This window comes from Glycine soja, chromosome 1 (genome assembly GCF_004193775.1).
Source record: "Glycine soja cultivar W05 chromosome 1, ASM419377v2, whole genome shotgun sequence".
NCBI lineage: Eukaryota > Viridiplantae > Streptophyta > Magnoliopsida > Fabales > Fabaceae > Glycine > Glycine soja.
The window spans coordinates 35,806,490-35,825,014 of NC_041002.1; the positions used below are offsets into that span (position 1 = coordinate 35,806,490).

The window sequence follows — 18,525 nt, forward strand, 5'->3', positions numbered from 1 at the left end:
AGTCTCCAACTCCAAAGAAAGATGTTCGAACCTATTTGTGTCTTCAACTCCAACTTAAATGTTATTTCAATGACTCACAAAACCCAAGTAATGATTTAGAAGTATATATTGAAATTGTTTGTGTCTCCAACTCCATAGATGAAATTATTTTTGGCTAGGCCTGGTGAAATAATTAAAACAATATTAGTAATAAGTGAATGAAATTAAAAATAGAAAAATGTGTAAGAGTGAGTTGGGATGAAAACCTACAAAATCACTAATACATAGATAGAGTGAGAAGGACTTTAACATGGGAGAAGAAGGATATGCAAAGCCAAAAAGTTGTAGCAGTATTTAAAAATTTTAAAATTGAAACGCTTATGCTGCTTATGCCAACCCTTGTTTAGATTTTTTTGAAATCCCTTTCATAGCTAACTCTTTCCTTTCTATCAGTGATCCCTGAAAAATAATCATGGACTATAGTTAGAAACTTAGAGAAATTTTTTAAGGAAAAGAGAAGTTCTAGATATCATTTTTCTTTATCACTTGTAGAGAGATCCAAATCCATCTTCTATAAGCAAAACTACTGATGAAAAATTTTCAATGGCATTAGCTAAGACAAAAAATTGAAAGTTGGCAAATCAATGTCTTCCTTCCTCAATATATTTTTGTAAGGCTTGTTGTAACTTTTTTCTTGCAACCTCTAATTGGTTGGAAATAATAGTGTAAACATGGACGTACTCATAAGTAACTGTTGAAAAAGTGTACTTAATTGCCAAATGCATGTCTTCCTTCCTCAATATATTTTTGTAAAGTGTACTTAATTGCCAAATACTCTCTCAACAACTCTTGGGCAAACACTTGCAAATTTATTGAGAATTCATCTAGGAACTTCAAATTGTATCATCATCTCTAAAGGAGAGAAATTCCTCTAGGAACTTCAAATATTATCATCCACTCTGAAGGAGAGAAATCTTTTTGTTCATATCAGAAAGTCAGTTGTAATCAAGAGACTAGTTGTTTCTTGGATTGTGAGAATTGTAATCAAGAGATGGGTTGTCTCTTGGAGAATCTTTGAACACAAGGGTGATGGATCCCAAGGTGTGTTCAAAGTCTGTAAAGGATTTACAGAGATAGTGGAAAATCTTAAGTGTGCCGCTCAATTGAGTGAAAAGAGTCAAAATTTACATTTTATCTGAAGATTTGAAGACTATGTCACTTGGCCACGACTATGGTACATTCAACATGGTCATGGTAACTAGTATGACCATGGTAATATGATGACTCCCCTTCTAAACAACGTCTGCCTCCCAACAACAATCATGATGAATTCACTATGGTTGTAGTTCACACTAGGATGGTCGTAGTCATTCCATAACATTCGAGAGCTTTAGTGTCATAGTTTTTTTGTCACGGTCATTGTGGATTTCAGCACGGCCATAGTGTGCCTCATACGAGTTATTATTCTTAGGAAATTATAAATTGGGGGCTGGAGTCTGTAAACAAGACTTTTGACATTTTTACGAATTAGAGAGTATTTTGAGGGTTGTTATGTGTAGGCAACACATTGAGGACAAATCGTAATCGTTGTTCTACCCTTTTTGATATGTCTATGGCAATTTCCTATAGGCTTTCTAATTGTGCTTTGATTATAAGCGGCTAGTCCCTCTAGTTCAGGGGTTATGATGTAAGTGTCAAATCGTACTCCTTTCATTGTTCTTAATGGAATTCCTCAGTGTTTTATGTTAATTAGTTATCTTCCTTATTTCTATTATTTATTTGGCAACTGATCATTCTTGTGTTTAATCAAATGTATTGTGGTAATCATCTATCTATATTTGGTAGACCTAGGTAGATAACGGTTTACACCAAATTGTACGATTAAACTGTTTGGATAATCTCTGATAGATTAATTAACCCTTAATTAATCTTCCCTGAATTTGAATATATCCTTTGACTTAAATTAATATATCTATGATCGTTGAAATATTGATTTAAGGCAAAGAGTATCATTAGACCTTGATCATAGGCTTTGGTTGACCTTGGGAATCAGTAATTAACCGTGGGAGGAATTTCATAAGAATTGGGATTAGGGGAAAATTGGTACTACTGAATCCTAGTCCCTAGTCGCTTTTAATATTACTTAAATCTCTCTTTTGGGATAGTTGATTTGTTTTCTCTTAAAATCAAAAAGCATAAAAATACTTCAATCTTCTTTTAATCATCTTGATTGTTTAGTTTAATAATTTTGACTATTTTAGGAATACAACTGGTCTCTAGGGTACAATATCTGGACTTAGGTTCATGATACTACTATGTGGGATACACTTGTCCTTGTGTGAGTACTATTTTTACGCATAATGTACTTCATGAGGATTTCAAATAACATGCACACATTCTCTGTCTCCTTTGCCTCAACTATTTAATTTTGTTGTGATAGTATATTTTCCCTTATACTACCTTCGTGCTATATAAAAGACATTTTTCACTTTATTACTTGCCCTTCTCTATAAGACCCTCTTCTAAAAGTATGATGTAATAATCATTTTTATCATATAATACCCTTAATTAATTACAGTAATTTCTCTCCAAACATTAATTACTCCTTGGTGAAAAACAATATAGTGGAGGGAGAAATGAAGGGTAGTTTTGGAAGAATAATATAATAATTGACAAGTTTAATGTTATTAACTAAATTAACCATTTTTCTTAAAGGTGCGTTTAGTTGAAAGGGTCTTATATATAGGGATGGAGGTAATAGTATTTTTCATATTAGACTAATCTACATTGCTAGAAGACATTGCATATATCTCTTTTCCTCTTGTTTTTCCTTTTGGTTGCCTTTTGTCCTATTAGGATGACCATTGGTTATATTGGGTGATATTCTAATAATCAATTGGTGTCTTTGGGTTAGAAGATGACGAGTAGGGCTAACAATGAAGTGAACCAACTTGAACATAGTTCAAGACTCAATTCGATAATTGACTCGTTGAACTTGAGCCTTATGAAAAAGAATTAAAAGTTGACCTCGTTACACTTGAGCTAAGTATAACTCAATTGAACTGGTTCATGAACCAATTCTCTCTCTCTCTCTCTCTCTCTCTCTCTCTCTCTCTATATATATATATATATATATATATATATATATATATATATATATATATATATATATATATATACACACACACGCTAGTCATGACATCTTTCTTTGAGCACCCATTTTTCTTCCATTGAATAACTTGCTTGTAACACCCATTGAACTTTTGCACACCACCATTTATCTTATTCCACGTACTTTTATTCCACTTACTTTTATTTGTACAAGTTCTCTTTCATTATTTCGTGACTAAGGGTTTGATTAATAATGTAAGAGGAATTAAATTTAAATTATGTTTTTGATATATTAACTAATTAAAAATATATATGATGTTTTTGGTTCTTGATGTGTTTTAGATGGGTTTAGATGAGGTTGAGCTTAAGTCATGAGCCTTGTAAGTAAGCTATAAGTTATGAAGAGGGTGTAGTTAGGGGATTCTAGGGTACAAATAGTAAAAATAAAAAATCTCCCCTTCTTTTTACGTCTGAGACTCTTCTTCTTTCATTTATCCTCCCCAACACCCCCCCCCCCCCCCCCGGCACCATTATTAGAGACCTTTTCTTTCATCTACTAGAGTTTATTAGTTGTTTGTAGGTGTGTCTTCCTCTCATCTTACTCTCTTTATTCATCTTCTTCACCCTCCATGGAGCTAATTTATGTGTTTGATAGGAAGTTATTAGGTCCAATATGAACTAGAGACCCACAAGAGAGAAGAATATTCCATAACATTTTAAGGATTTTGTGCTTAAATAATTTATTATGTCTTTTTATTTAAAGCCTTGCATGAGTTGTCAGGCTCCTAGATGGTGGCTAGCTATAGGGTGAGTAGCTATCAGTATTCCTATCTTTTTGTATATAGTTTTTATGACTCATGAACGAAAGAAATGAAAAAGTTATTCAGTAATCTTACCTTTCTCACTATAGCCTAGATCATAATTTTAATATTTATTGAGCAATCTGATAAGCACAGATCTACCGTTGGTGCTTTCATCACCATGCCTCCTCGCAAAGACCTTGAAGAAATACTCCAGGGATTATTTGAACACTTGGGTGCCTTTCAGATCCAACGCGAGATGCATTATGATCTTTCACAATCAAGTATGAATGCTCGCATAGATGGATTAGACAACATCATTAACAACTTGGCCAAGAAAGTTACGACCTTGCCCACCTCTCACCAGCCTACCCTATCATAACCCATGGATGATGTACTCACCGCAAGTAATGTCCTTCATACCACTCCCTCTGTAATCTATGTCTACCCAGATGGCACTTTAGCCCATTTTACACCATCACCTGGAGCCACTCCACACGTACATCCTACCCTTGTTTTACCCTATTCCATTCCCCTAGGTTTTACTTCACCATTTCCCCCTCCACCACCTCCTGGTGGCCATGTGGCTACTCCTTATCTTCATTCGCCCATCAGACCACCTAAACTACAACTACCCCCATTTGAAGGCCAAGATGCCCTTGATTGGATTTTTCAGGCAAACAAGTTCTTCTCTTACTATCAGATTCCTCCTCACCAACATCTCTCTATGATTGCTTTCTACATAAAAATTGAAACTCTTTGTTGGTTTAAATGGATGCACCATAACAACCAATTGGTAGATTGGGACATTTTCATGAGGGCGCTTGAGATCTATTTTTGGACCATCACCGTACATCAAGTAGAGCTTTTCAAGCTCTATCAATATGGCATTGTTACAAAGTACCAACACCATTTCAAACAACTATGTAATCGTGTGTATGGTCTCAATGCTAAATTTTTTTTGAACTGCTTCATTTTAAGACTCAATACTGAGATTCGAAAAGAGTTGGTCATCCATTGCCTCACTTTAGTCCACCAAGCTATTGAGCTAGCCTGATTTCTGGAATCCAAATTAAAGGACTCAAAACCTAATCCTAGCTTTTGCCCAACCAGTTCAATTTCTTCCTCTTCCCAACAAACCATACCCACTGCATCCACTCAATCATCCTTACCTATCAAACGTGTATCCCAAGACCACATTAATGAAAGAAAGGCCCTAAGACTTTGTTATTATTGTGACAAAAAGTATGTCATATGTCATAAATGTCAGAATCCTAAATTCCTTCTATTAATAATGGAAGATGACAAGGACATCAACCCAACACAGGCCAAGTTCCTTGCTCACTTGATTGTGACTCCAACCTCTCAAAACACTCATAAGGAAACAACCTTGGTTCATTTACAAATATCCCCTAAAGCCTTGACCGAAATTCCTTTCCCTCAAACACTCAGGTTTTAGGGTTTTATTAAGGGCCAAAAAGTTGAGATTTTGGTGAACTTAGGGAGTTCTCATAACATTTTGCATCCCGACTTGGCCACTAAATTCAACCTACCTATTTCACCTACTCATCAATTCCAGTAATGGTTGGAAATGGTGTGCATATTCTTTGTGCAGGCCTATGTCCCCACATGTTACTAAATCAAAGGCATGAATTTGTGGTACTTGTTTATTTTTTGCCTATACAAGGAGCAAATATGGTTTTACGAGTTGAATGGCTTAGAACAATGGGCCCCATTATTTATGACTTTTTCATCCCTTGTATGACATTCACACATCACGAATCCAAAATTACCCTAACTGGTGACTCAACCATCCAACCTCAACCTGCCACCTTTAATCAATTTAGGAATTTCCTTCATGAAGATTTCATTTCATCTTTCCACCTTATCTCTTTTAGCTCCACCCTTCCCATCAAAGACCAAACACTATCCAATCCATCAAATTCCCTTCCTTTCATAGTCCAACCTTTGCTAGATCAATGCTTGTCCATTTTTAGTGAACCTCATGGCCTACTCCCGCCTCATAACCATAACCACCATATCCCTCTAGCACCCAATTCTAAACTAGTAAACGTGAAATCCTATAGGTATCTGCATGCTTAAAAATATGCAATGTCTTAGTTAATCAAAGAAATCCTCAAAGATGGATTAATTGTGTCATAGCCCGTTTTCCTCTCTTGTGTTTTTGGTCATACAAAAATATGGATCTTAGAGGTTCTGTGCAGATTACAGGGCTCTTAATGCATTCACAATTTGGGACCTCTACCCCATACCCACCCACATTGGATGAAACTCTGGATATATTACATGGAGCTTCTTACATCTCGAAATATTTGCATTCAAAGCATCACAAAATACGTTTACCACCTAAGGATACCCACAAGACCATAATTCACACCTTTAAGGGACACTGAGTTTTTAGTAATGCCTTTTGGGCTTACTAACACACCAACCACATTTCAAGCTATGGTGAACCACTTATTCAGGCCTTATCTTCATTGTTTCATGCTTTTTTTTTAATGATATTTTAATTTATAGTCCTTCCTTAAGTGAACACTTACAACATTTGGATGTGGTTTTTAAATTATTACAAGACCACCAATTCTTGGCTAAGCTAGTTAAATGTATGTTTGTTGTTAACACCATTGCTTATTTAGCCATATCATATCACCAGAGAGGGTACATTCTGACCCAGAAAAGATAAGAGCCATCATTGACTGGCCTACTCCTCCCACTTTCTCAGCTCTCTGGGGATTCCTAGGCCTCACAAGCTTCTATCATCGATTCATCTAACAGTACATGCACCTTGTTGTGCCACTCATAAATTTATTGAAAGCAAACAAGATAGAGTGGTCTCGAAGGGCCAATACAGCTCTACAGAGTTAAAAAATGTTATAGTCACCACCCCTATGTTGCAACTCCCTAACTTCTCCTTACAGTTTGATCCAAAGACCAATGCTTCATCCTCTACCATCAAGCCTATTCTCTCTTAGCAAGGTCACCTAGTGGCATATTTTAGTATAAAAAAAACTCTGCACAAAAATGCAATCCGCATCAGCTTGTGCAAGGGAAATATTGGCAATTACCGAGTCAGTGAAGAAGTGGTGACACTATCTTATTGGCAGCAAATTCCGCATTTTTATATACCAACATAGTTTGAAATACTTACTATCAGAGGTATATCAAACACCATAGCAACACATATGTGCCACTAAACTCTAAGGATTTGATTATGAGATCCTCTACAGGCCTAGGAAAGTTAATCGAGTCGTCGATGCTCTGTCTAAATGCCATACTGACGGTTCCCCACCACAAACTCATATGTTGCTGGTTGTAGTCTCATCCACCATTCGTTCTCTATTGGCTGAACTTTGCCAATTTTACACTAGCACACCGGAATGCCAAGCATGTTTAAACAAATTCTAATCAGATCTAGAGTTAATAGTAATGTTTTAGGGATGATTATTTTAGGGTAATCACTGAACTCCAATCTTCCTCCATTGGAGAACATTCAAGTCCTAAACCCCTCATTGCCAAGCGTGATTATTTTCTGGCTCGGAATGGCCACACAAGTAAAGACTTTTGCTTGATCTTGTGTTATTTTCCAACAAAGCAAATATGTTCCTTCCAAAATTTTGGGTTTGTAGCAATCATTTCCAACTCCTCACCAAGCTTGGTCTGATATAAGCATGGATTTTATCACCCATTTTCCTAACTCCAGAGGGCACACTATAATATGAGTGATTGTTGACCTTTTTACCAAATATGGCCATTTTGGGGGACTACCAACAAAATTCACAGCTTCCCATTTCACGAAAGAGATCTGCCACCTTCACGGAATGCCTCAATCAATTGTTTCAAATCACGATAGCTTATTTCTGAGTAGATTTTGGTGTGACCTATTCTGCTTACAAGGGACCACTCTCAAATTCTCTACTGCATGTTAAAAACAATGGCACATGAAACCACAAACCAATAAGGGGGTGAATTTGTTTTAAAACAATTTTAGACCCAAATCAAAGTTTTTTCGCAAAACCTTGTCCTTTAATCCAATTAATGCAATAGAGTAAGATATGTTGTAAATACCTTTATGTTTTCTTTTAACACATTATGGTTTAAACAAAGATACCAAGCAAATATCAAAAACCAAGTTTTAAGAACCTTAACCAATAAGCAATAAAGAGTTAAAGGGATAGAGAAAAAGATGCACACACAATTTCTACTTGTTCGATTTCTAGGAAATCTTCATCCAGTTGATCCATAGTAACCCATTACGATCTTTTCACTATAATCTTTGAGTTACAATCAAACTCACAAGCAAATGCACACCACAAATGCCTAAACTCTTGAAAACCTATCAAGAACTAAACTTACATGTTGAAAACCCACTACATGCACACCAATAAGAAACCTACTCAATGAAAAAAAAACACAAATTAAGGAAAGATTTCACCTGATATGTGAAAGATGTGAAAGTTTGAAAATATTTCCCTTGTATTATCAGCTTCTCTTCATGATTCTTTACAAAGATCCATTGCACCCGATGCAAAATGATGTTTCCAAATAAGGACCAAAGTGGTGATGACACTTAAAGGTTCTAAAAACTCTCTCAATGAAAATCACAATGTAAAATATGAGAGAAAAAGTGTCACCCTCAAAGTCCTTTGAAAAACTAATTTTAATAGCTTCAGAACAAATATAGTTGATTGTCCCCTAGAGATAGTTGACTAAATTGTTCTTCGCATCACCTAGGTTTCCTGATGAATAGAGAGTCATTTATATTACCATATAGTCTACTGTTTGCAAAAGCAGAAACTCATGAAACCTGATATAGTTGATTAGATACTAAGGATAGTTTACTAAATGTGAATCAATTCCAATTCTAAAAGAACAAAGATTGATCTAGTCTACTATATCAGCATCTAGTTGATTATATTGATGCGGAGTTGAAACTTAGTGATTTTAAACTAAGTTACAAGAGTTTCAACTCTTCAAGGCTAACAACCATGAATCAAAGCAATTACATCTCCTAGTGTAGGATGGATGTATGTATGATATCATACACAATCAAGTATTAAAGCAATAACAACCATCCTAATCAACTAATGTTTATAAATTTTACAACTCATCATCAACAAAAAAATACTATGAATTATGAAGTCTTCATAAACCCTTCCAGTTTACACTGTGTACCACACCCAAATAGATAGGCAAACAGAAGAGGTTAAGCAAACTTTGGTTGCCTACTTGAAGTGTTTCGTTAGTGACTTTTCGAAACACTGGTTTCTCTTCCTTCACCTCTCATAGTTTTGGTACAACTCGTCCATGCATTCCACCATTGGAATGTCCCCCTTCCAAGCTTGTATGGGCACACTCCTCCTTCCATTGTTGACTTCAAAATGACCCAGTTCCAACCATTGTGTCACAATACCTGCAACAACGTGCCCAAATCCTTAATACAACAAAGGATAACCTTTGCTTCATCTGTCAGAGTATGGAGACACAAGCTAACAAACATAGTAGGACTCTTACCTTTGTTGAAGGAGAATGAGTTTGGCAGAAACTCCAAATGTACTACCAAACCTTGGTCAGAAGCCAACTTGCCACTAAGTAGAGGCCTCATTTCCATGGGACTTTTCAAGTTAAGTGTCATATAGGGACAATGGCGTATGAACTCACTCTTCTAGGCTCTGCTTGGATTCATCCTATGGTGCATGTTTCCATACTTCACCATTACAATGAACCACCGCTGCCGAACCCTACCATTCTTCCTCACATTTCTCCAGAGGATTTAAATCACTTCAACCCAACTCCAATGGTTTTATACCCTTCACTCATCCCATCAATTGAAGACATAAACTCTTCAATTCCAACACTAAACTCTATAACAGCTGGCACCCACTCACCCTCGAGCTATCCACCATATTCATCCTAACTATTGATTTTGGGCCTTGGGGAAGGCAATACTCAGAACCTTCTAGATCCTCTTGTTTCTACTCCAGTCTTTGAGGACAAAGACAATTCTGGGTTGGGGAGTATTGTTAGGCCCAAACCACCAATTGAGCCCAATATTAACTAGAGGCCCATAAGAGAGAAGAAAGTTCCAAAACATCTTAAGGATTTTGTGCTTGAATAATTTATTATGTCTTTTTATTATAGCCTTGCATGAGCTATCAGGCTTCTAGATGGTAGCCAGTTGTAGGGAAAGTAGGTGTCATTGTTCCTATCTTGTTGTATTTAGCTACTACGGCTCATGAATGAAAGCAATGAAAAAGTTATTCAATAATCTTACCTTTCTTAGTATAGCCTAGATCATAATTTTAATATTTATTGAGCATTCTAATAAGCATGAAGCTATCATAGGAAATCTTAATTAGTTTATGAAAACTTGATTAAAGCTTGTTCTGATCTTGGTATAGGACTCCATTAGTTGAATCTATAGCAAAAGTTAGGAGAAGAGCACTTTTAAATCACAAAGTCTCCTCTCTAGCTTTTTCATCAAGGAAAAATCAATTTGTGGGGTAAGGGAAGCTAAACTATGATTGATTCTATGATTTGTATGATCCTTGAATGTCAAATGCTTCCTTTTTACCTTTCTTCCTTTTCCCTTTCTTGATTTTGCTTCATTGTGGTTGTTTTAGGGATTGAAATCTTAAACCCCCAATATTTGGGAATTTTTTTTATATAAATTCACATGATTCGTGAATTATTTAATGTTGGTTTGGTGTTTAGAAGTTGTAGGGATCATTTACATTCATTTGAATAGCTTGGGTAACAATTAATGGTGTCAAAATCTTGGATTTGTGGAGAAATTTTCATGCAGATTTTTCAAATTTAGCCTAGGCACGATTTTAGCATAGCTAAAATTAAATAGATTTGGATCTACCTAAATTTAGCCCAACCACGATTTTTAGCTCAGCTAAAACTCAGTAGAATAAGAATTTGTACAAATTTGGATGAAGTCACGATTTTTAGCCCAAGCTAAACCTCGATGGTGTTGGTACTGCACAAATTTATCTCAAGCTAACTTTTTGGCTTAAGCTAAATTAAGGGAAAATGTTGTATTTTATCTTGAATTCTTTCTTGAGAGTTCCCTAACCAATTCCAAGTGTATATATAATTGTTTCTTGAGTTAAATGGAATAAGTATAGTTGATTTTCTATTGATTTTATGAAATTCATTGTTCATGAGGATTTTGGAGTGAAGTTTGTAGGGATTCATGGTGTTGAATGCCTTACTAGACTTGTAGAACTGCTAAATGGTTCCTAAGTTGATAAAATATGAATGATGAATTTATAACATGGTGAACCTATGAATGAAAAGTTCATGAATGTTTGTATGCATAAAGTGTGTGTTATAGTGTTGGTTGTCATGCTCATTTATACATAATGCATAGAAGGCATTACATATGGGTTGACATGTAAGTTGAGGGTGTTAGGTGGACTTTCAACCTAGTGTTAGGGGTTTTCGTGGTGGCTAACAAAAATAGGCCTAAAGAATAGATGAGTATGTAAATCCCTATAGATGTAAGGTCTTGCAAACCTTATAGGAGTAAGCCAACACCCACACTTATCTATTTTCGATACAACTATACTTCTTCCGCTGGATCAGTTGTATGTCATCATTGAATGGTCAAGGAGTGAGACTATGTTAAGGGATGTATCTATGTTGTTCTCCCAAAGGTGAAAATCTCCTGGAAATTGAGTCTACATGACATTTCATGGTGTAGTTTCATAAGAAATTAAAGTATGATTTGATTGTTTAATGAATGATGTTGAAATTGTTTGGATTGTGATTGCTTTACTAGAATTCTATTTGGAATTATTATAATTCTATCCTTATCTCTTTAAATAACTATGCCTACCTTTGTGCTTAGTATGTTTTATGTTATGTCGAGTGACATTGATGATCATGTGGTAGTTGGCATAGGAGTAGATAGTGATGTTGATGCAGGTTCTCAAGTCGCTCGTGACTGAAGCAAATAGTGGGGACTAACTTAGGACTTAACGATACATACTTATATTTTGATGTTCTAGTCCTCTAACTGAGGATTCTTTTTGGATTGTATATACTTATATATGTATGTTTTCTAAAGTCATAAGGCTTAATATCCTAATGATGTATATTATGTTCTGGATTGTATGTATATGTGTTATATGTATGTGAAAAAAAATTACTATGTATTTTCATAGGACTTTTAATGTATTAGTATATTAAATGGATAACAAAGAGGAGTCTTACTTATATCCTCTTCAATTGTAAACTTGACTTGTGATTCTTTTTTTTCCATAGAATTCTCTCTTTCTTCATGAAGTGTAATGTTTTCTATGACAATTTGGCTAGAAATTTTCAAAACTTACGTTTCAATTTCTTTATTAGAAGATTGTACAACACTAGTACAATTTAAAGCCTATCAACACATGCTGGAGTTGTTTGGTGGTAGTGGAAATGTAGGAAAAGTTCAAGAATTTTAAGAATTAATTTTTAGTAGAAGAGAATTGATAATTTTGCATAAAATTCATTTGTGAGTTATTTCGTGGTGGTGGAAACTTGGAAAAATGGAGGATTTTGAGAATTATTTGCAGTAGGAGAAAATTGATAATTTTTCATTTCAAATTGGAATAAAAGTGTCAATTAAATTAATTTGGATTCGTTTGGAAAAAAATAAATTAGAATTAAAATTAGGATTAGGATTGAGATCGAGAAATTGAGGGGCATTTACTTGTACATTTTTATGTTTTAATTTCTTTTTTCACTTTTTAATTATAAAACTGTCACCTTGTTTTCAATTTCTTTCCTTTTTCCAAAAATTTATTAAGATAAATTAAAATTCATATTTTTTATAAGTTACTTAGTAAAATAAATTAAAAGAGTTTATGAGAATCACGAACTGTTTTAAATCTAAACAATCTTTCCACGGAGCTCTTATAAATGCCCCCTTGCTTATTAAAGGAAAATTTGTTTATACTATATATTTGAAGTTTGACAAATAAAGTCTGCAAACAATTGTATGCATATGAATTTCCTTTTAATCATTACCATTGAAAATTGTATAAACTTAAAACTGCAGTGGAGACAATCTAAACACATGCTTCTACCAAAAGACAAATGTAAACACAATGAATTAGAAGACTAAGAGTCCATTAATTTTTACAATGAAAATAAAATAGAATATTTTTATTTGACATAGGAAAATACTGTTTTTTTCCCCTTCATTTTCTGGATAAGAAATCATATGGAATAAATTTTCCTTCTTATCAGTTTTGATTCCAATAGAGAGAAGGCAGGGAAATAGTTGAATTGCAATCTTTCTTCGCAACGTGCAAGTTATCAATTTTGGATTATAAAATAAAATAAAACTTGAGTGAGGATCCTTGAAAAGAAAGGCAAAGAGTGGAAGGGAATTCCTCTTCTTTAATCAAATGATGTAGCGTAGTCGCCTAGAGTTTTCAATGAATCAATGCCAACTCATACTTAATACGGAGAGTATTACAATATAGAAGAGCCAGACATAGAAAAACAAATTTTATGAAGAAAAAAAAAATAGCACACGTTTATTTTGAAACTTAATTTGTACTTAAATCTTAACTGTTGGCATCAAAGCTGCCCATTTAATAACCTGACTATCATAATGTTATCTGCTAATATAATTTTCTTTATCGGTGTATCATTAAGTGAGGCCAAAAACTAAAATATGAAAATAAAATACAGCTGTTTAAAGGAGAAATAAAAGGATAAAGAGGAGCATATTAGCAGGGACGAATAATGAATTTAAAAATTTCAATGATTCCCATATAATTTTCTCCTCCCTTTCGTGACAAATGATGATATGAGTCTGTCCGTGTGCCGTATGATTTGTTTAGCCCCATAAGTATGAAAAACTTCTGCACGAGATATAATAGTTAAAAGAGGGGTGGATTTAAGGGGAAGCTCCCTCAATATCCTTCGTATACATGAGAAGAAAGTTCAAATAAAAATAAAATAAATTAATATTGATAGAGAAAAATTGAAAAAAAATAGAGTATAAAGATAATGTTAGTTTAATTTTCTTTTAACAAAAGATTTTACCTCTATTTTACACATAAATTTAATAATAAATATTTTTGTGAAATTTTTTATTTATCAAATAATTATTTATTAGAAGTTAAATAATTATATAAAAAAAATTCAATCTTCCTTTGATATGGATATTTAAATAATCTAATCTACTATATTATAAAAGAGAACCCAGGAAAATTATTGGTGTGCCTCTTCTTAGAAAATTGACATCTGTCCCTTTTCCTGAGTTTATGGTCAGTTTAACCTTGCTTCATTTGTTGGCACGTGTATTTTTTCCTTCTTCATTTGTTGACACCTGCAGTTTGCCCTTCTTCATTTGTTGACGCGTAGGTTGAGGGATTATACAATTGCATTTCTCTCTCTATTTCTCCCGTAGAGTTGGTTGTCTCTTCCTTCCTTTCTTTCTTTCTTCTTCTATTTTCTTCTTTTCTCTTCTGATTCGAACACAACCAGTCGCAAGAAAGTCATTTTCTTTGTGTTGTGCATGTTGCATTTTCTGTTTTTAATATGATTCTCTTCTCATCTTCATTCTATTCTTTGGTCTGATTTTTTGTGGTTTGATTTTTGGGACAAACTACAGTAACAACGGCGGTGGTGAAGGTCAAGACGGTGTTGAATAATAAAGGTATCATTTTGAACTATTTCCCCCCTTTTTTGGGGCTGTTATTTGTCTCTATTTGCAAGGTTTTAATTTTGTTTGTTGTTATACATGTTTTCTTTAATAATATTTATTTTTTGTTACTGATTTTTCAACTGTGTTTTTGGTTCCTTTTTATTTTCCCGGGCTATCGACGAAGAAGCATTCAGCAGGCAAGTTGTTTCTATTTGGAAGATTTTAATTTTGTTTGCTATTATGCATGTTTTTTTTCCCTTAATAATAGTTATTTTTTCTTACTGATTTTATAACTCTATTTTTTTTTTCTCGGGCTATCGACGAAAAAGCATCATGCAGGCAAGTTTTTTTCCCTTTTGTTGTTATGCATGTTTGTTTTGGTACTATTTGTCTCTATTTGCAATGTTTTAATTTTGTTTGTTGTTATGCGTGTTTCCTTCTTAATAATAGTTATTTTTTCTTACTGATTTTTACAACTCTGTTTTTTGTTCCTTTTTATTTTCCCGGGCTATCGCGAAGAAGCATCCACCAGGAAACTTTTTTCCCTTTTGCTGTTATGCATGTTTGTTTCATTACTATTTGTTTCTATTTGCAAGGTTTTAATTTTTTTTGTTGTTATGCATGTTTTTATCTTAATAATAGTTATTTTTTCTTACTGATTTTTCAACTTTGTTTTTGTTCCCTTTCTCCAAATTTCTTAGATTTGGTTCTATCTAATTACCTTGGACCCATTGATTGCAGAAAGATATTCATAGGGGGTTTAGCGAGAGAAACGACTATTGGTGAGTGTTTTCTATTTGTATTGCGTTGGTTTGTTTTCTTTCCGGGTTTACCAATGAGCATTCGTGTAATCAACTATTTTTTAAAAATAATTTTGTGTAGTGCAATTCATCAAGCACTTAGAAATCATGGAGAAGACAGTTCAGGTTACCGTGGATTATTGTTTCAAAATGTTAAATTTTTCCAAAAAAAATTTCCCGGAGGCTTTTATTTTCAATTGTTAAAAATTAAGCCCATTGCAGTGTGTCCACATGTTGATAGGTTTGGCATTTGGAGAGGAGGGAACCACAGGTATATTAGTTTAAGGTGGAGTTTCTTCTGCAGTGGCAACACATGAAGGGAATTTCCTGGCTTTGGAAACTTCCATTAGCTGGAAATCGAAAATGCAAGAGTATTTTAAGATTTACCGCATCAAACTTTAGGTATCAATGACATTGGTTACCACTCTCTTCTAATATATTGTCTTTAAAATACAAGACAAAGAAAATGTTTCCAGGCCTTGAAGGTTTTCCCAATCATATTGAAAATGCTACTAATGTACAGGATGGGATGGATAGGCTATCAAAATTACTTGACGGCATAAGTTCTGTGCACAATGAAGCGATTTTTATAGGATATTTATTAATAACCATAATAATTGATGATCCAGTTTCATTGGAAACAAGATTGAATGTTGTTGTGAATCATTATTTGTTGTTTCAGATTCCTATATCTACAAACTATAGACTGCTTGATGATCAAAGAGAGGGAGTGAGGTTTTGACATGGTTTTCTCAACAACGATCATGGAGGCATACTTGGAGATGACATGTGAGTTGCAAATTGTATCCGCCTTCTCTTTTTGGTCCTTCTTGGCTTGCGACATCTTTCAATCTTCTGCAATTTATATTTACTTTGGGTACTCCCCTAAAGCGTGCAGCAAGGGGCATGCATTTTAAGTTACATTCCTTTCCTTTAAATGCCATATCAAGCTACTCATAAATCATTTTGCCATGTGCATTTTTGTTTTTTTGCCTTTGTTGATGCACTATCTGATTTTGTCTCTTTTCAGCATTTAATAATTAGGCTCTTTTTGTTCTCTTAGTCAAAAGTTGAGAAACAAAGTGAACAATTAGTTAACAAAGGAAAATAGGAATGCAGCAAGGATGCCTCATACATATGCATATCAGATTTTCTGCAACTTCAAAGGACATGGCTTTTTTTGGAGTAAACAAGTTTGTGCATTCCGTCGGTTCTCTTCTAAGGTTTAAAAGCCACAATTCATTCGTTCTCTTATGACAATTTTCCTATTTATTGTAGAAAGAATAACCTAACATTGAGTCATGCCTAATTTAAGAGGAAAAAGTATATAATCTTATATTTAAGATTTTATATTAGAAAACCTTTTTTCTTTTGGTACTTGAGATTCAACATTTTTACCCCTAAAATTTCAATTTTTTTGCAACAAGCAAAAAAAAAACTGAAATAAATTTACGGGTACTTGAGATTCAACATTTTTACCCTTAAATCTCATTTTTTTTAAAGCAAGAGTAGTGTTGTTTTCATGTATGCGTTCTTACATGCATGTTAGTTTTTCATTTTGTTTGTGTTGGACGAGGTTTGGCTTCTCTTCCGGTGCTGTTTTCATGCATCCTTTCTTACATGCATGTTAGTTTATCGTTTTTCTCTGTTCATGGTACTTTTGCTGTTCTGTTTTTTAATGGTAGCTTTGCTGTTGTATTTTCTTTTATCTTTGTTCAGTGGGGCAAAAAAAATGAAGTTTAGAGCAAACACATGTCTTCTTTGTACTCTTTCTTAATTTTTGTTATTTTTTTGTTTTGATTAATTATTATTATTATTATTTGTCTTTCTTCTTTGCGATTCCGCTTCTTTGCTTTGGCTTTCTTCTGCATCATTTTTGTGTAACCCAACAATATTATTTTTATTGAATTAATGAGAAGGTGTACGGGTTCAATGTAATTTGGTTACGTGAAAAGTGTTGTTTACATGTTTTGTTGCTGAGAACAGTTTAATTGTAGAGAGGGAGCAACCATACCTCGAGAAGGTTTAGAAGGGTGCAAGCGAAACACAGAGCAATGAACAATATCAATGATTATGCAGAATCCCTCTTTCAGGTTCATGATGCCTTTTCTCTATTATTATTATTATTATTATTATCATCAACATCATCATGATTATTATTATTATTATTATTATTATTATCATTATCATCAACATCATTATTATTATTATTATTATTATTATTTGTCTTTCTTCTCTGTGATTGCGCTTCTTTACTGTGGCTTTCTTCTACATCATTTTTGTCTCGAACGTTTGTGGTGGAACACATTTTTCAGTAACAGGATTACTTATATTGGTTGTGATATGTGTAATGTTCTTGAAAAAATGATCATTTTTGTCTTTAGGGCTCGAGTTTTATGGATAAGTTTTGTGAATATGAATAACTTTTTACTATTTTGTGTGTTGCTGTTAACTTTGAGAATGCATATTAATTTTGAATGATTAGTATATTTACATGGTACAAGGATAAACTGCTTGCTTCAATTTATTTATTATTTAGGGCCTTTATCTTTTTTGAGAATGCTTCTATGTTTTGTCCACTTATACATTGTTTATTTTTTTAATGAGTTTCCCTCTATGTTTCTATTATTCCATTGTGATGAGTGGGGAATTGTTGCAGATGTGCTCAGAAAATGGTGCGGGACCATAAAGAGATGAGCTTGATTTTGAGTTTTTGGGGAACAAAACAAGAGAGCCTTATTTGATTCAGACTAATGTATACAAGAATGGAACTCGTGGGCATAAGATGAGGCACATGCTTTGGTTTGACCCCACAGAGGACTACCACACCTATTCCATTCAGCAAGAATTAGAATGAGATCATGTTAAAGAGACATTTGCTTAGTTGATTCTAACTAATTAACTGCTATATAATTTTAATTTTAGGAGTTATTTGCTGCTAGCTAGGGGACTTATTAGAGAATAATTGAACATGAATATGTCATTTGAACCTTATGATCAAAATTGAAATATCTTGATTATTTTCTCAATAGAAGCATGATCTGAAATGTGATTGTTATTTTAACTTTATGGTTGAAACACATTTTGCTAGCATCTTATACTACACCTTTGAATAGTTATTCAATAGCCCAAAAGGAATTACAAATCTGTTATAGCAATAAAA

At 33.8% G+C, this 18,525-nt stretch overlaps 1 long non-coding RNA gene across 2 annotated transcripts; it reads left to right on the plus strand.

Moving 5' to 3' along the window:
• The first annotated feature begins 15,173 nt into the window (after window positions 1–15,173).
• On the plus strand, window positions 15,174–18,372 carry LOC114415187. 2 transcript variants are annotated; one of them, XR_003667331.1, is made up of 6 exons: window positions 15,174–15,344; window positions 15,445–15,488; window positions 15,585–15,764; window positions 16,045–16,151; window positions 17,360–17,455; window positions 18,022–18,372. It is a non-coding gene; the product is annotated as an uncharacterized LOC114415187 (long non-coding RNA). The 2 variants fall into 2 exon arrangements; XR_003667329.1 differs by having other exon boundaries at window positions 15,186–15,764; window positions 18,022–18,370.
• The last annotated feature ends 153 nt before the right edge of the window (window positions 18,373–18,525 follow it).